Source organism: Carcharodon carcharias, chromosome 8 (genome assembly GCF_017639515.1).
Source record: "Carcharodon carcharias isolate sCarCar2 chromosome 8, sCarCar2.pri, whole genome shotgun sequence".
Classification (NCBI taxonomy): Eukaryota; Metazoa; Chordata; class Chondrichthyes; order Lamniformes; family Lamnidae; genus Carcharodon; species Carcharodon carcharias.
Genome location: NC_054474.1, coordinates 93,999,562 through 94,019,602, shown reverse-complemented (window position 1 = coordinate 94,019,602; position 20,041 = coordinate 93,999,562). Strand labels below are relative to the sequence as shown.

At 43.4% G+C, this 20,041-nt stretch overlaps 1 pseudogene; it reads right to left on the bottom strand.

The window, feature by feature from the left end:
* LOC121281470 lies at nucleotides 1–18,095 on the bottom strand (annotated as a pseudogene).
* Between the last annotated feature and the right edge of the window lie 1,946 nt (nucleotides 18,096–20,041).

Sequence of the window (20,041 nt, the reverse complement as noted above, 5' to 3'; positions counted from 1 at the left end):
CTATCCTTGTTCTGCACTGCTTAACCAAGTGTCCTTTCCTGTAGCAATAATTACATTCTGCCTCTTTGAAGCTACAAGCGTCTGCTCCACAATTTCCTCCACACCTGTAGCAAATGCGTATCTTATTAGCTGACATGTTACCATTAGGTTTCCCAAGTCTTCGTGCGGTGGGCATAGAATTGCGTTTAAAATCTGTTCTGTTTTCCAAGCCACATTTAGCAGCAGGTTCCTGCCCAACATGGAGGACGGTGCCATTACCCACATGTTGCAAAGCTGGCGAGTCTTTTGCAGCACTTTCCAAAGTGAGAGAAAGTTCCAGGGCTCACTTGAAATTGATGTCAGATTCAGCTAGCAAGTGGGTCTGTATGGTGTCGTCCTTGACTCCACATACAAGTCTGTCCCACAGCATATCATTCAATCCCCAAACACTCAGTATTCAGTGGACTGTTTCAGATTTGCCACAAAGTTGTCAATGGACTCTCCCATGGCACAAACTCGCAAATTAAACTTGAAGCGCTGCATGATCACAGACAGTTTGGGCTGAAAGTGCGATTTCATGAGCTCCACTAACTCACTGTATGACTTAGAACTGGGCACATTCAGGACAGTCAGGTTTCGAATCAGGTTAAATGTTTTTCTTCCACATGCGCTCAGCAGGATAGCTTTATGTTTCTCTTCAGCAGTAACCTCGTTCGCAACGATATAGAACCCGAGGCGCTGGACGTACTGACTCCAATCATCAGTGTTAGCATCATATGAATCGATTCACCCAAACAGTGGCATGACTGGTAAGTATTGTTCAACTTCATTTTACTCACAGCAACCAGGGTGAAGTACGCAGCAGAAGTCGGTTTATCCTCGTCACTAAATGTAATAACTTGATGGAGCAGCAGGTTTGGTGAAGAAAAGGCTAAACTTTATTTAGGAGACAGGTAGAGGTGCTTGCACGCCAGACATGATCTCTCCGCTGGAAGCCCCGCCCCCAGGATTACCCACGCAATAAGATTATTGGTTGAAGCCCCCATAATCGCATCACATGATGAGCGATTGACAGGAGGGAGGGACAATACATCTAGTTACAACACCAGACATCACACAAGCAGTGCCCTGAAGAACTATATCCCTTTCAAGCATGCAATTATTTGCAATATAAGATTGCACAAGACATTCAGCCCTGATCGGGATTGAATGATGGATTCCATTTACATCTCATTGGAGTTAGTGGGGAACGTGTTTGGTTTCTGTACAGAGCTGACATATATGTTTATCTGGACTACTCCACACAGTGAAACCTGCATTACCTGCAATCCTGTATATTCTCCAGCCTAATTTATTATGGTAATAGCCCTTTCTGATTAGGAATTTTCTCCTTGACCACATGGATCACAAGGCAACCTGGACAAGATTTGCCTTATTGCACACATTCTTTTGTTACCTAGCAAATAAAATGTGACAATTCTTATTGATACCTATGCTGCATTTGTCTTCATCCCCATGTTGTTGGCATTTCTTGTACCATTACAGATACTGCTAGAAGTTAGGGACTCTTAATTACCTATCAACTTCTATTCTGCACTCAGAGTGGCTATGCTTCTAACACAGAATCCACTGTATATACGTTGAAAGCTATATAAAAAGCTTCTTGTATTTGTTGCAGTTCTGTTGTTAATAGCATCAGAAAACATTGAAGCAGAAGCACACAATTGGACAAGTAGCCGGTGAGTTTGGGGATTTGAATAGAGAGTTTCAGGCTGATAAAAGGTGCTGTGTGCTGAATGGAAGGGCAGAGTAAGTGCAGTTGGGTGCAGCATTATACTTTAAGTTTGGTGTATAATACCATGCTCTACACATATTCTTTAACAGCATGGAGTACATTCTATGGCATATTCTGCCTTTCTCCATTAACCAGTAATGAATGACTAGAAGATGCACCAACAATTTGCATTTAAAATGCACCATTAAAGTAGTATGTTAAAAGCAAAGATTGATAGATTTCTAGATACCAATGACATTAAGAGATATGGGGATAGTGCGGGAAGATGGCATTGAGGTAGAAGATTAGCCATGATCGAGTTAAATGGCAGAGCAGGCTTGAGGGACCGAATGACCTCTCCTCCCACGTTCTGACATTCTTAAGTAATTATCCCAAGGTACTTCACAAGAGCATTTACAGGCAGAAATCTGACAGTGAACAACATAAGGAGATATTAGGACAGATGACCAAAAGCTTGGTCAAAGATCTAAGTTTTAAGGAGTGTCTTAAAGGAGGAGAGAGGTTGAGAGGTTCAGAGAGGGCATTCCAGAGCTTAGAGTATAGGGAACTAAAGATATGTTTGCCAATGGTGGTATGATGAAAATTAGTCTTCTGGGACAGAATTCGAGGAGCACAGAGATCTCAGAGCTTAAACTAAGGAGTGCATTAAGGGAAAGCAGGAATCTAGGCTATTTTTCAGTAAGCAGGAGGTAGAAGGTGTAATAGTTCAGCAGCAGCGACAGTAGAGCAGGAAACCATTGCAGCATTTGAAAAGGACTTGAGGTGTTCCTGTTAGGAAAGAGCTGAAGAGAAAAAGGAACCTGCATTTATATAGCGGCACCTTTTACAACATCAGGACATCTTGAAGCATTTCAGTACCAATGAAGTATTTTTGGAGTGCAGTCACCATTGCAATGCAGGACATGCAGCACCCACTTTACACACAGAAAGGACCAGTGAAATAAAGGACCAAATAATCTGTTTTACAGATGTTGTTTGAGGATCAGCCAAGACACTGGGGATAACGCCTTCCCTGCTGTTCTTCAAATACTGCCATGGGATCTTTTATCTCCACCTCTGAGGACACAGATAGGACATTGGTTTAACATCTCATCCAGAAGGAGAGCACTTCAGACAGTGCAGCACTCCCTCAGTACTGCACTGGAGTGTCAGTCTGAAATATGGGCTTCTACTCACAGCCTTCTGACTGAAGAAGTGACACAGCTGCCACTGAGCCAAAATTGACATCTCGTTAGGTCCAGAATCACAGTAAGGAAAACAACACAAGGGTTTGAAGGATTGTCCAGAAGAATCAATGCCCGATCCATTACTGTGTTAATTATCAATCACTGTGTCCACAGCAAATCTACAATTTTTGCTTGCAATTTATTTTGAAAAATCTTATTACTCTTGATGCCTAGTCATCTCTTCAATAAGTGGAGCTTGCTTTTAAAAATGATAAAATCAAAATACTGTGGATGCTGGAAATCTGAAACAAAAACAGAAAATGCTGGAAAAACTCAGCAGGCCCGGCAGCATCTGTGGAGAGAGAAACAGAGTTAACGTTTCGACCCTGTATGACCCTTCTTCAGAAGGGTCTTCAAAATGATAGTTTGTTTAATTTTTGATTCAGTATCAGTGAGCAATAATGCTAGGTTGTTGCTCTTCCTTCTGTGCTGGATCTACTCTCAGACCCTGGTGCTGGAGCAGTGCACCCTTTGCACCACCTGCTGCTTTCTGCAAACATTTTCTCTTGGTACAGCTTCCCTTGCAGTGGAGATGAACAACCAGGGTGGGTAATAGGAGTGGAATAAAGAAGGTAAGATTAAGAGAAATTCTGTGTCATGGTTAGAACTGGCGAGACCACGTGAAAATAGAGAGAAACCTGAATGGGGCTATGGTTAGAAACGGCTCATTTGGCATGTGGTTCGGAATAACAGCAATAGCATGGATTTGATTCTCGTTCCATCTGAGATAGACTGGGGACCTGCCTCCTTGCCCTGCCTCCGAGAGTGGAAGGCAATGGCAAACCACCACTGCCAAAAATAGCTAAGAAAACAGCTCAGGATGAAGCATCAGCCAACAATGAGGCTATGGGCAGAGCACACATGAATGAATGAATAAACTGTTAGAAAGTGTTTGTGAAGGCAGTGATTCATGGTAGGCCAAAGTTCCATGGATTCTAGCAGCCCTCCGGTTCCCCCCACCAAAGAATGATTCATTGCTAGACAATGAATGTTGGGTTATTCAACCAAGGGGGATTCACAGCCTGACCTGAACTCTCCCTACCCAAAACATGAATGCACCCACACTTTGGGCCCATTTTAACCTAACCCGCACATCAGAAAACTAGGAAATGGGGTCGGGTATAACGGTGGATGTACACCCCGTCATGATTTATTCAACAGTCAATGGAGAGCAATATTGGATAGGATGTGAAACTGTAGTTCCACCTACTCCATTGGGGTTTTCTGTTCAGTGAGATAGATTAAAATGCAACCCCCCGCTCCCTGCCCCCGCCAGCCCCCACTTTAATCCAGAAATAACTAGATATTAATCCAAATCGGGAATTTGACTGATCTTTGTTTTTCCTCTCTTACCAGACCAAGAGGAACTGAGGCTGATGGCACTGGATTGATCTGTGGAGAGCTGGCATGACCTCGATGGTCTGAATGGCCTTCTTTTGTGCCTTCTATGGCTCTGGCCCAAGTCCTCTCTAGTTCAGATCAGTGCCAGATTGAAGCTGGTACTTGTTGCTCTGGAGAATTCAGCACCACACCACACGGTGTGTTTAGCCATCACAGTGCTACACATTAAGGATTGATTAAAGTAGTGCAGTTTCACTGAGTACGGTAAGAAAGTGTCCAAACCCCAACAGTGTAAAGTTCCATGGTTAAACCAGAGCCATTAGTTTTGTGCCTTGCTGCTTGAAATAGCTGTTATCTGAACTGTTTTCATCCATCAGATGTTAAATGCCTGGTGATACCTGAAGTAATCCATATACTAATGAATTCATTATATGGGTGGCAGGGATGATTTCAATACTCAGGATGTAATAACTAACTGTAGTTAAAATATTTATTAGTTTTCACTTAAAAGCCTATGGGCCGTGTGACATTTTCAACGTGCATATAACGAAATACTTCCTCAAGCAGCTCGAAGAAATGTGTTGAGAATCAGGTGCTGTGGGGCGCAGAGGTGGAACATTCCTGCCATTATCTTTATTGTAATTTGATGATCTCCCACCAAAATGCCTATGATTTTCTCGTGTAAGAAATGGAAATATTCCACTACCAGACTGCTGTTCTGAGACTGGACTCAAAGCTGTTAGAACCATGTTGAAGAAGCTTTATACTCCATTTAACACTTTATTGTAAGTTGTTTTACACAACCCAACCTGGATAGTGACACTGGATGCAGCAATCTGCTCTTCATTATTGCTAACTGTCATATTGATGAGGACAAAGTCACCAATTTATTTTTCTATCATTTGTACTTAGATGGATAGATATGTTTAAAAAGAGAACTAATAATCATTACAAGATCAATCATGAAATCATTTAGATTTTGACCTGTTTACACTCATTGCATTGTTAGTTTTGCCAACAAATATTGGTGATAACATCCAATCTCCTACTCTTAACTCATTCATTCCTTGACACTCATCTCTCAATTTTGGCAACCTCCCTTTGTCTTTAGTGTGCATACTACACAACCTCAATCTTACCACAAGTTCCTAATTTCCCTGCCTCCACAATGTTCTTGTCTCTCTGTTTTTCTTCAGTGGTACTATTGTTCCAGAGAATGGAGATGGTTAAGCCTGGAGGCTTTTATCAGTGTGGTCCCCCACAAATCAGATTTAGGCCCACTACTTTTTATAGCCTTTATCAATGATCTGGGAAGTGGTGTTGGCTAGAAGGTTAGTAAGCTTGCCAAAGGCACCAAAATCTGTGCAAGGGTTAAGACGTTAGAGGAGAACTATCATATTCAGAAAGATTTAGATGTGCTGGGGAAGTTGCCACACAATGGCAAATGACATTTAATTTAGATAAGTGGGCTGTTCTGTCTGTTGGCTGGGCCAACATAGGACACACAGTTATAAAAACAAAAAAACTGTGGATGCTGGAAATCCAAAACAAAAACAGATTACCTAGAAAAACTCAGCAGGTCTGGCAGTATCGGCGGAGAAGAAAAGAGTTGACGTTTCGAGTCCTCATGACCCTTCGACAGTTCTTTGTATAGGACACACAGTCCAAGGCTTTTTAAAAAATTTATTTATGGGATGTGGGCATCACTGGCTAGGCCAGCATTTATTACCCTTCCCTAATTGCCCTCGTTCAGAGGGCAGTTAAGAGTCAACCACATTGCTGTGGATCTGGAGTCACATGTAGGCCAGACCAGGAAAGGACAGCAGATTTCCTTCTCTAAATTACCACGATGGAGATCCTCTCTTTCGTGGTGAAAATGGTGGAAGTGGCTGAAAATCGGAAGACCTGCCCCTGAACACGGCAATTCCCATTTTTTTGTGGGGGTGGGGATGGGGGCTTTGCATGCATGATTTATGGAGGCAGCTGGCCTTTTAAATCATCAACTGCCTCTACTCAAGTGGGATTTTGATAACCTCGGAGTGTGAAACCTAACGTGCAGATTAGATCAGATCTGAAGCAGGTCTGAACTTTGTGGATTCTTTTGGGCAGCCCTTTGGAGTGGTAAGGTACCCCTTTGGATATGGTCCCGGGACACCCTTGGGAAAGGTAAGGTGCCCTTTCGGGTAGGTCATGATTACTTTGGAATTGTTAAAAGGCATAAATGTGTGTAAAAAAGTACATAAGCTCATGACTGTCAAACACATTGGAACTGTCAACAGACCTGTCAAAGTCAACTGTCTAAAATGTCAGAAGCACCTGTCAAGACAACCCGTCAAACACACCTGCCAAAGGGAGCAATCAAGCTAGAAAGGCATTTAAAAGTCCTGCCCTTTAAATCTTTGAAGAAACATACCTGGGCCTGAATTTTATGCTCCTCCACCAGTGGGTTTTCAGGTGGGGGAAGCATGAAATTGAAGGAATGGGATTCCATCCATGTTCCCACCCATCCTGACCATTGGGGGAGAATTGATCTTGCGTGGAGGAAGCCCGAAAATCAACAAACTTAGATCTCAGGCGGGATGGGATATTGGGGTACCTCCATCAGAAGCTCCCTTCTGAAGACGGGTGCCTCCCCATTAAGATCCAGTGGCCTCCGGACCTCCCAACCATCCAGCCTCTTCACCGAGACCCACTTATCCCTTTCTGGCCCCCACAGGCCTTCCCTACATTCCCTGCCCTGGTACCCTTTAAACCTGCCTGGGCCTCCAAGCTCGGACTTAGTCTCAGTCGTCCTTATGCACTTTCTGTTCTGTCCACTGCAGGGACTGGGGAGCTGCTGGCCAATAGGTTTGGCCGTCAGCTCTCAAAGGCCGGACTTCCTCCCAAATGATTGGCCTGCAACCAATCAATGCTCCTTAAAGCATGAAGTGGCTGCAGAACACACGGAGTAAGTGCAGATGTGTTCTCTGCAAATCTTCAAATTGCGGGAAGCAAGACACCACCATCCAAAAAATTCAGGCCCTGGAGTGTTGAAAAACATGATTGCTTGGTATTTCACTCTGTCTGTTGACATAAGCCTGAGGGTTTCTATTACTCGATTAGTGCTGCATGACTGATTTCACAACCATCTATTATCACAGTAAGGTGCCTGCCATTTTACAGTTTGATTGGCAGCTACAAGTGGTCATAGACTATTTGATATATGACTATTGATTCCAATGCTTGTTGTTATAAGCAATTGTGCACTTGAATAAAATGTTTGTTGTTATAAAGCTTTATTTAGTTGAAGGAAGGTAAATGTAGAAAATGTTTTTTTATGAATGAGAGTTTTTTCTCAATCCAGTGGTCTGCAATAGGCACTTAGAACTTTATTTTATACAACTTTATTTTATCTCATCTCTGCTTGGTCCTAATGTCTTCCCATGATGGATATTGGTTGAGTTGGCTTAGTGGGTGTAAGTGCAAAGGGTGGTAGGTGGGGGGCATGAATAGGCACTAAGTTGGCATAGGGGTTATAAAGGGCCATGGGGGTGGGTACAGGGGCATAGGTTGGCATGGATGGGGAATGGGGAGTGTGGGGCGGGCAGGGGGGTTGAGGGCTGAAGGCTGGAGAGGTGTGTTTTTTTTTTGTTTTATTTTTGCACACAGTGCTGGAGCCCTGAGGCAGGCCTTCTACCCAGGCCGCTTCTGCACCCAGCAGCCTCCTCACTTTTTCTGGGGTCGCCTGCCCAGACTTCTAAACCAACCCACCCCCCTAGCTCCCACCAGACCAAAAGCCCGACATCCGGCAGCCATCTTTGAAGGCCAGGTTCGCAGAGCCAGGAATTCTCCTGACATTACTCTCTCAGTCTGGGAGTGAAAATCTGGGTCACTATCATTTGTAGGGAACCATATGAAAAAAGGCTGTGGGGAAAAAAAGATCTTGATGTTGTTGTGTATAAATCACTGAAGGCTCATGACCAATATAGAGAAAATGCAACTGAAGCTAAGGGGGTATTGGCTTGTATTAGTAGAACGATTCAGTATAAATCAAAAGACACCACTTTGTCACTGTACCGGTTGCTGGTCAGACCACATCTGCAATATTGTGCCCAGTTTTGACTGATCTTGAAGAAAGTACAGAGGAGAGCTACAAGAATGATCCCTAGCTTAAAACACCTCAGCTGCTCAGATTAGCTTAAAGACCTCAGTCTATTTACTTTAGAGAAGTGTAGATTTAGAGGTGGCCTGATGGAGGTCTCTAAAATTATTAAATTAATTAAAATTTATTCATAGATTATTCCACATTAAGAGATTTGGAAGACTGGGGATATTAGATAAACTGCATGAGGAGCAATAAACTGGATGTTAGGCAGTTCTTCCGCCTATCTAGTGAGTAGAGTATTGAGCCTCTGGAATACATTGCCAACTGGTGTGCCGGGTGCTGCCTCTCCCAGGAGTTTACGAGGGTGTGGATGGTGCTGTGGCGCTGAAGGGAGGGAGGGAGGAAGGAAGTGTCTAGACATGATGCTCTAGCCATCATAGAGTGGACAGGCTTGAATTATTAACTGATGCTTTCATGCCCATTAATTCTGTGTGTTTTGTTTGTAAACTATCTTCTTCTGTTCATTTAAACTCCAAATACAAGTGCTACTCATTTTTCTCCCTTTTTGCACTTTGGCTTGAAATCAAAATTTATCACATAGTCTCCTATTCCACATCCAGTAATCTCCAATATTCTTTCAGTCCTTCCTTAACAATCTACGGGCTATGAAAAATGAAGCTTGAAATCAATTCATAGCTACTTCATAATTTACCTCATTTTCTTTCAGGACACTTTTCCATCTTTGTGGTTGGTGCCTGACACTTGGCTTGTCAATTTTGATAAAAGTCATGCGATATGTGATATGATTGCTTCAGTGAGGAGGGTGATTTGTAGTTTAATTTACTGACCCCTGGTGCCATTTGAAGAGAAGCTTTTCCTCTACAATCACAGTTGTCAGGTTTGCCAGCGAATTATGGATATTGGTTGCACCCAGAAGAAGGTTCATTAATTGTATAATTAAACGTATTCCCGCCCTTCCATTATCTAGATCTATGCTGTTGATGCATAGCCTTGTTATAATCATAGACCACCCCAAAGCTGAGAGTGTTCCTCTTCTGGTGGGCTAATTAGCAGGGGTTTCAGACTATGGTGGAAATCTTGACCCAGAACAAAAAACATTGGTGTGTTGGACTGGACAAAATTGAAGTGAAGTTAAATGTGTACACTCCAACTAATATGTTTCATGCAAACAAAATATCACATATAATAAAGGAAGTAAAAGTTCAATAAAAACAGAAAATGCTGGAAAGCCTCTGCAGGCCTGACAGCACCTGTGGAGAGAGAAACAGAGTTAACGTTTTGAGTCCGCATGACTCTTCCTCAGAGTAAAAGCTCATACTTGTTTAAGGACGGGACAGGGTCTGAAGGTTGTGAGTTCAAGTACTACTTCAGGACTTGGGCACATCATCTAGACTGGGATGTCGGTGCATTACTGAAGGAGTGCTGCACTGTCAGAAGTGTCATCCTTCAGATGGAATATTAAGATGAGACTCTGTCTGCTCATTGGGTAGATATATTGGCACTACTGAAGGAGTTCCCAGGTTGTCTTGGCTAATATTCCTCTCTGAACCATAAAAAACAGATTAAGTAGCCATTTATCTCATTGATTGTGAATTTTTTTTTTTTCCATTTTAAATTCCACCTGTAGCCTTGGTAGGATTTGTAACCCACATCCCTCAAACCATTATCCAGGTACCTCTGGATTACTAGCACAGTGATGTTACCACTTGGCCACCAGGAGGGTTTGGAAAGTGGTGAGGTCAGCAGGATTTGAAGCTGCGTGTGGAGATCCCAATGGGTTTCAAATCCATTGCCTTAACCACTCAGCCACAACTACAGCCTTGATGATTGTGGCAGGACTTGAAGACAATCTTTTGATAGCATCACAATTCAGACCTATCCATTAGGCCATCCAACCTGCTAATACAGAACATCTACTGTGTTTGCCTACATAATCTTAATCACTAGTCACTTAATCACATGTAATTAAGTCCCAATGAGAAATATTAATGACATCAAGAGCCAAGAGTGAAGTGCAAGGTTTGCACCTGTGCTAGTTTCTCTCGGGAAACAGTATCATTAAATATGGAAGAAAATATAATTCACAGTAAAAATGCACACTATTGCAGAGAGAAAAGAAGTTGGTGGAGGCTATTGGAGGAGTTGTTGCTCTGGGCATTAGACATGGAGTAGTTAGGTGACTACTGCAGCAACGTGAAGGCTTTGTAATCTGCTTGTTATTTACCGAGAGAGTCTTTAATGAATTCCAAACAAAACTTCAACTGTTTTTTCTTTATTGTTTCATGGGATGTGGGCATCACTGGCAAGGCCAGCATTTGTTGCCCATCCCTAACTGCCCTTGAACTGATTGGCTTGCAGGACTATTTCAGAGGACAGTTAAGAGTCATTGCCGTGGGTCTGGAGTCACATGTAAGCCAGACCTTACATGGATGGCAGATTTCCTTCCTTAAAGGGCATTAGTGAACCATTTGGGTTTTTACAATAATCAGTGATAGTTGTCATGGTCACCATTACTGAGGCCAGCTTTATATTCCAAATTTTTAAATTTAATTTGAAACCATGGGTATTAGCCTGGGCCTCAGGATTACTAGTCCAATGACAATACTACCGTCTCTTCTACATTGTTAAATTGTGCAGTGCAGCTCTTTTGATAGAATCATAGAAAGGAACAGCCTTTCGGCCCATCTTGCCTACACCGGATGATTGGTAGAGCTATACAGTTAATCACACTCCCCTGCCCTTTAACCATTGCCTTGTAATGGTTTCTCCTTCAAGTATTTATCCAATTCCCTTTTGAATGTTATCACTGAATCTGCTTCCACCACCTTTTCAAACAGTGTATTCCAGATCATCATAACTCGCTGTGCAAAACAAAAGTTTCCTCATGTCACCTCTGCTTCTTTTGCCAATCTCCTCAAATCTACGTCTTCTAGTTACCAGCCTTTGGACCAGTGGAGGCAGTTTATCCTTATTTATGCTATCAAAATCATTCATGATCGCTACTATCAAATCTTCCCTTAACATTTTCTGCTCTAAGGAAAACAACCATAGTTTCTCCAGTTTCTTCACATAACTGAAGTCACTCATCTCTTTTCATATCATTCTAGTAAATCTCTTCTGCACCAATTACAAACTTTAACGTTCTTCCTACAGTGGGGTATCCAAGATTGAAAGCAATTCTCCAGCTGAGGCTGAAACAGTAGTTTACAAAGGTTAAGTTGATTTTGTACTCTTACCCCTATTAAGAAAGCCAAAGATTCCATAGGTTTTTTTTAAAACTTCCCCTGCCACCTTCAAAGTCTTCTGTACATATTCCCATGGGTCTCTCTGTTCCTGCACGTTTAAAATTGTGCCGTTCAGTTCATATCACCTCTCCTCATTCTTCCCATCAAATTGAATCAGTTCGCACTTCACTGCATAAAATTTCATCTGCCATGTGTCTGCTCATTTTATCAGTTGTCTATGCCCTCCTGAAGTATGCTACTACCCTCCTCACAGTTTACTACATTTCTGAACTTTGTACTGCCTGCAAACTTTGAAAATACGCCCTGTGTGCCCCAGTCCAGGTCAGGCATATAAATTCAAAAGGAGCAGTGGTCCTAATGCCAACCTGTGGGGAAGCCCACAGTATAGTTCCCGCCAGTCTGATAAACAACCAGGTCACCTTGGGCGAAATTGTCCCAGATTTGCACTGTGTGTGGTAGCGGGAGGGAAAAAGGATATTTTATCTGCCAGCCACAATAATGACCTCATCTCTGGAGGCTGCCTCCTCAGCCCTCACCATCTTGAGGCCACTTGCACAGATCAACATGTGCCCCCACACTCACCCTCGAATGCCGTCCTTCCCCAGTACAGCCCTCACCCTGCAGCCTCTTCCCTTGCCTGAGGCCACTTCTCTCCCTTCCCTTAGCAATTGGATTTTGTCCCCATCCCGCCTCATTAATTATGCACTCCCGGGAACACGCCTTTTCAATTGGAGCAGACAGGCTCCGATTTGCCCACCACGCCATCACCTCACAACTTCATCGCGCTGGGCACCAGATTTAAAGTGCAGCTGCGCACAAACCCAGCCCAGGACCTGCTACGAGGACGACATGGCCCCAAAAGGCAAGAAGACTGCAACATCCCAATTTAGTGATGCGTCCCTCGAGCACCTTTTGGATGCCGTAGAGGCCCACTGTGATATCCTCTACCCCCACTCTGGCTGAAGGAGAGGCAGGTACATTATCACTCCGGCTTAGTAAGCGATGGTGGTGGTGGTCAGTGCCAATGCTGCACAGAAGAGGTTGGCCATCCAATGTAGATAGGGATGAATGATCTCATCTGTGCCACCAGGGTAAGGCAACCATCTCATCGCTCTAAACTCACACACTCACAAGGCCATCACACATTCACTGGCATCTCACTCACTGCCAGCTCAGGGAACATCACCACTCACGCTCTCACCCTCACATCTCCATCTGGCCTCATCTCCTCTGGAGACTGCCTCCTTAGCCTTCACCATCTTGAGGCCACTTACACAGATCAACATGTGCCCCCACACTCAGCCTGGGATACCCCCCTTCTCCAGTACAAACCTCACCCTGCAGCCTCTTCCCTTGCCTGAGGCCACTTCTCCCCCTTCCCCAAGCAAGCCCTAGCCCTGCAGCCATTGAGAAGCCACCCCTGCCTCACAGCTGGCCTGGTAGGTAGAGACCTGCCCATGAGACCCCCAAAAGTAATGTTGTGCTGTCTGTGAAGCCTGGAGCTGATGACTGTGAGTGCTGCCTGAAGCAAGTTAGGCAAACAAACTTCAAAGTCCTAAGTGAAGTGTAGCTCTCCAAGTGCACGTTGCTTATGTTCAGTTGTGAAACACATTGGCGTGCAATCACGTCGATGTGCTCAGATGATTCAACATGGGGGGGGATGATCCTGCAAGCTAGGCTTATAATGATATACAGATGTATTACAACGAGATCCCTGAGGTCTGATGACAGGAAACGCAGCCCGCCATTGATGAGTAGTGCAGACAATTGCTAACTTGTTTCACGATGTTGTGAAACTGATTTTTGCCCTTCTTGCCATATTGTCCGCTCACACCACCAAATAAGGTTGCTGCCAAAGGGCACGGAAAATTCTGCCCCTTTACTCTAAGCTTTATGTCCCTCAGATAAATTCTGTACCAGTGCAGGCACTATCCCTTAAATTCCATGGGTTTTAAATTTGTTAACGAGTCCGTGGTATTCATCAAACAGCATTTCAAAGTCCATATACAAAGCAGGAACACTAACATAATGATAATGTCACTGGACTGGTAACCCAGAGCTTTTTTTAATTCATTCAGGGATGTTTTGTTCACTGGCTGGGCCAGCATTTATTGCTGATCCCTATTTGCCCTTGAGAAGGTGGCGGTGAGCTGCCTTCTTGAACTGCTGCAGTCCATGTGGTGTAGATACACCCACAGTGCTGTTAGGGAGGGTGTTCCAGGATTTTGACCCAGCAACAATGAAGGAACTGCAATATAATTCTAAGTCAGGATGGTGAGTGACTTGGGGGGATCTCCCAGGTGGTGGAGCCCATTGAAGAGGCCTTGGTGAATTTCTGCAGTGCGTCTTGTAGATGGTATACACTACAGCCACGTTGTGCTGGTGGTGGAGGGAGTGAATGTTTGTGGATGTGGTGTCGATCAAGCGGGCAGCTTTGTCCTGGATGGTGTCAAGCTTCTTGAGTATTGTTGGAGCTGCACTCATCGAGGCAAGCGGAGAATGTTCCATCACACGCCTGACTTCTGCCTTGTAGATGGTGGACAGGCTTTGGGGAGTCAGGAGGTGAATTACTCGCTGCATGATTCCTAGCCTCTCTTGTAGCCACAGTGTCTATATGGTTAGTCCAGTTCAGTTTCTGGTCAGTGATGACCCTCAGGGCTGATGATGGGGGATTTGGAATATCAAGGGGAGATGGTTAGATTCTCGTCATTTCCTGGCACTTGTGTGGCACAAATGTTACGTGCCACTTATCAGCCCAAGCCTGAATGTTGTCCGAGTCTTACTGCATATGACAGGGACTATTTCAGTATCTGAGGAGTCATGAATGATGCTGAATATTGTGCAATCTTCAGTGAACATCCCCACTTCTGACCTTATGGTGGAAGGAAGGTCAATGATAAAGCATCTGAAGATAGTTGGGCCTGGGACACTACCCTGAGGAACTCCTGCAGTGATGTCCTGGAGCTGAGATAATTGACTTTCAACAACCACAACCATCTTCCTTTATGCCAGGAATGACACCAACAATCAGAGAATTTTCCCCTTGATTCCCATTGACTTAAATAAAAACAGAAAATGCTGGAAAAACTCAGCAGATCTGGCAGCATCTGTGAAGAGATAAACAGAGTTGAGGTTTCAAGTCCATATGACTCTTCCTCAGAGCTAAAGAGAAATAGAAATGTGATGGATTTTATACTGTTTAAGAGGGAGTGGAGCAGGTAGAACAATCAACTTAAATTTTACCAAGGCCAAACTTGGTCAAATGCAGCCTTGATGTCAAGGGCAGTCACTCACTCTCGCCTCACCTCAGAAATTTGGCTCTTTTGTCCATGTTTGCACCAAAGCTTTAATGAACTCTGGAGCTGAGTGACCCTGGCAGAATCCAAACTGAACAGGTTATGAGTGTTTAAGCACATGGAATAAATCAAATTGTCCAAAGACTGGCATCTGTGATACTGGGGACCTCCGGAGGAAGCCAGGATGGATCATCTGCTTGGTACTTCTGATTGAGAATTTTTGCAAATACTTCAGCCTTATCTTTTGCACTGATGTGCTGGGCTCCCTCGTCATTGAGGATGGGGATATTGTGGAGTCTCTCCCTCCTGTTCATTGTTTGATTGTCCACTGCCAATCATGACTGGATGTGGTAGGACTGCAGAGCTTAAGTTCTGGGATCACTTAGCTTTGTCTAACACATGCTGCTTCCGCTGTTTGGCCTCTGTTATATCGTGACCAGATTGGCACCTCATTTTTAGGTATGCCTGGTGCTGCCCCTGGCATGCCCTTTTACACTCTTCATTGAAACAGAATTGGCCACTGGCTGGATGGTAATGGTAGAGTGGGGGATATGCCAGATCATGAGGCTACAGATTGTGTTGGAACACTGCTGCTGCTGGTGGCCCACAGTGCCTCATGGATGCCCAGACTGAACTGCTTGATTTGTCCTGAATCTATCCTATGTAGCACAGCGGTAGTGCCGCACAACACAATGGAGCCATTGTGAAGACGAGACTTAGTCTCCACAAGGACTGTGCGGTAGTCACTCCCACCAATAATGTCATGGACAGATGTATCTGCAGCAGGTAGATCGGTGAGAGCAAGGTAAGCAAGGGCCTACTCTTGCTCTTATGTTACTATGTTAGTGACAAGGACATTGCAGAGTTAATTGGGTGTGGTGTGTCTTTATTATTTCTGGTTGATGCCGGGAGGCTCCGTCTGTTTTTTTTATTCTTATCCAACTTTTCTTAACGGTTTGATACAATGCATGGATTGCTAGGAGCAGTTAAGTGTCAACCACATTGCTGTGGATCTGGAGTCACTTATAGGGCAGACCAGGTACGGACGGCAGATTTCCTTCCCTAAAAGAAATTAATGAACCGGGTGGGTTTTTACAATAATCTGGTAGTTCCATGGTCATCATTACTGAGACTAACTTTTTGAATTCCAGATATTTTTTTAAATTGAATCTAAATTCTCCCAGTTACCATGGTGGGATTTGAACTCTCCTCCCCAAAGCATTAGCCCAGGCCTCTTATATTTCAGATTTCCAACATCCATAGTATTTTGCTTTTATATTACTCTCATCTATCCTGAATGTATGGCTTGTTGCTGGAGATAAACATCCTAACAGCTCACCTTCTTGATAGACTCCAATTATTTTGTTGCCTACTATTTCCAGTACCCTTAGTTTACTGGAACCTTTTTCTGACAATTCTACAGCTCTCTTACATTCTTCCAGTAAGTCACGCACACAGCAATGCTAATCTGGATATAGTGTTATCTCCTCTTCTCTATAATTGCTGTTGAGCCATATACATTTGAAACTCCATCTGTTTTCAAAGTCTGTGATCTTCATTTTCAGTTGCTGATAATAGTTTCTTTGGTTGCCTTGGCTTGAAGAACTGCAGCGGATCTCTAAGCATGCCTTCATAATTATGCCAAAAAGGAATACCAGACCCATCCCTGTAATCTTGAGTCTTGAAGAACCGAAGCAACATTGGGTCAGTGTTTAGTCACTGGCAACCTTGGCAACCTGAAAATAGTTCATTCTGTTAGGCAGAGTGACCACAATGCCCGGATCATTGGAAATAGTCTTATCGCAAAAGATGACTTCAACTCGATGGTACAGATCTCAGAAATGATCTTTTGCTGCTGGGTCATCCTTCTGAAATACTATAATATCACCATCCATGAGCTCATCAAATGGTTTTATGAAGGGACACTTCATAATCCTGAATTCTCTCAGTTAAATTGGGTTTTAACTTCCTCAGAGGATAAGGTTAGTTCCTTGCAGAAAGCCTGCTCTCTCACACACGATTGGCAGTAAATCATGTATTTTACACGATATAAGGGTGTAGATGTGTCCACAGTAATTCAAGCTCTGAGTTTTGGGATCATACATCTATAAAAATAACATTACATCATGACCTTTATCAAATTTGTGCAACATTGCTCTACTGGCGGCCAACTTTGGATTTACTATTTCTAGAAATATTGTCCATGGGTTGTCATTATTACGCTCTTCAATCGTAGTTTGTTGTTGTCCACTTCATAATCCAACATCGCTGGTCTCTTAGTCCCATTACTCCAGGCCTGCATTGGCCACAGCTGTATCTGTTCTTGTGAATATCCCATTGTTTGTGATAGATTCTGAACAAACTCTGCAAGTGTGGAGTTCTTCAGGACTTTGGACACCGTATATTTTACTTTTTCTTCATCGTAAATATCATTACCCTGATGTCCACAGAACTGATCTTCTGTTACTATTTGTGCTTGCATGTGGAGGTCTGCTTCTTGTCTTTCCTTTCTTTTCTGATCCTCCACCCTCTTCTTTCCTTGCAGGTGCTCCATCGGTTGTTGTGATCTATGACAGCTTGTAAATACTCACTTAATTTTGATTCTCCGACATACACCATCATGAAGGCATTGGTGCAGTTTCTCACAGATAAATCATGATGATGATCTTCATAGTTGACCTCCATTGTTTCTTCTTTTGTACAGCTTGATACAACTTCATCAAATTTACACCATTTACCAGCACCCTTAGGGTTTAGGTAGACTACGTAATGTCCACCATGGTTATCTCCACTGTGCACCAACACTGCATTCAGAATGTAATTAGCAGAATCCTTGGGATCGGGTTTCTGTAGAAACTCATCTCAGGGCAAATGCTCAGGAAATTCAAACCTGTCATTTATCTTGAAATTTTGATCAGTTTGTGGGTAATACATGAAACACATAAGCTGAAGATGCAACACTGGTGGAAAGGTAAGAAACTTTACGTCGTTTTCTGCATCCTATAAATTGTGCTTTACAGCATCATATTTGTTGTCCCCATCCAGCTGCTCCACTGCTACATAATCCTTGAAAGACTCAAATATGTTCTTCTTTCCCAGCAGACACATGGAAACACCACCACCTGGAAGTTCCCCTCTGAGTTACTCACCATCCTGACTTGGAAATATATCACCATTGCTTCACTGTCGCTGGGTCAAAATCCTGGAACTCCCTCCCTAACAGCACTGTGGGTGTACCTACACCACATGGACAGCAGTGATTCAAGAAGGCAGCTCACCACCACCATTGGCTCAATGGTAATTAGGGATGGTAAATCCTATGAAAGAATAATAAGATTTCTATAAATACTGTGGGTATTTATATATACAGCAAGTCAGAGGCTGGGAATTCTGATGTGAGTAATTCACTTTCTGACTCCCCAAAGCTTGTTATTGAAAAATCTTGAAAAAAAATGTAATCCCCAGAATGGAAATAAAGTTAGAAAAAAGGGAACTTCAACCTGATGGTTCACTCCTGATCACTCCAGTTTGTCTCGTTTTATACCTGAAGCTTTTGGGTAAGATCATAGACATCTGCTGGGTCCAGTGGAACCATACCCCCACGTGTCACTGTCATTGAAAGAGGACACAAGCAAATAAACCATGTAGGAAATGGTAGGGAATGAGACAGCTTTCCACACTTGGCTGAAAATATTCAGAATGAACATATTATCCTTTCTGAGCACCAGTGACTGGTGACCTGAATGATGCTGCAGCGAGCGGCATTCGGGAGGAGAGGAAAATCCTTTGTTTTTTAAAACAGTTGGGCCTCATGTCTAACAATCTGGCAATTTATACCAACTACTCCTTCCTTGCCAAGAAGTCACTGAAACCGATGAAGCAGATGCCTTTTCTTGTGCTCTATAGAGCTGAGCTCTTATTTTCATTCATTATTTTTTTTTTCCCAATTTTCCTCCCTCTTCTTGTGTCAGTAATGAACCCTGCTGGGATGGAGCTGTGCAGGTGCTAGAAGCCCTCAGGTGATTCATTCATATTACTGTCATCAGAATGCAAGACTAGCCTGTGTTGCCAAACTGTTTGAATGTGGGAGGCCTATTACTGCCCTCATAATAGTCCACGAACCTAGACTATCTAGCAGATTTATCTATGCTACTATAATCTGATTGACATGCCCAGTCCTCACTGTAATTTGGCAAAACCAGACTGGCAGCTTATATGTACCCTTCTAAATTTTTACGTTATAGCCTTAAGACCATAAGACCATAAGACATAGCAGCAGAAATTAGGCCATTTGGCCCATCGAGTCTGCTCCACCATTCAATCATGGCTGATAGGTTTCTCAATCCCATTCTCCCACCTTCTCCCCATAACCTTTGATCCCCTTACCAATCAAGAACCTATCTATCTCGGTCTTAAATACACTCAATGACCTGGTCTCCACAGCCTTCTGTGGTAATGAATTCCATAGATTCACCACTCTCTGGCTAAAGAAGTTTCTCCTCATCTCTGTTCTAAAAGGTCTTCTCTTTACTCTGAGGCTGTGCTCTCAGGTCCTAGTCTCTCCTACTAATGGAAACATCTTCCCCATGTCCACTCTATCCAGGCCTTTCAGTATTGTGTAAGTTTCAACCAGATCCCCCCATATCCTTCTAAACTCCATCGAGTATAAACCCAGAGTCCTCAAATGTTCCTCATATGTTAAGCCTTTCATTCCTGGGATTGTTCTTGTGAACCTCCTCTGGACTTCTCCAGGGCTAGAACATCCTTCCTGAGATACGGGGCCCAAAATTGCTCACAATATTCTAACTGTGGTCTGACCAGAGCCTTATAAAGCATCAGCAGCACATCCCTGCTTTTAAATTCTAGTCCTCTCGAAATAAATGCCAACATTGCATTTGCCTTCCTAACTACAGACTCAACCTGCAAGTTAACCTTAAGAGAATCCTAGACTAGGACTCCCAAGTCCCTCTGCACTCCAGATTTCTGAATTCTCTCCCCATTTAGAAAATAGTCTATGCCTCTATTCTTCCAACCAAAGTGCATGACCTCACATT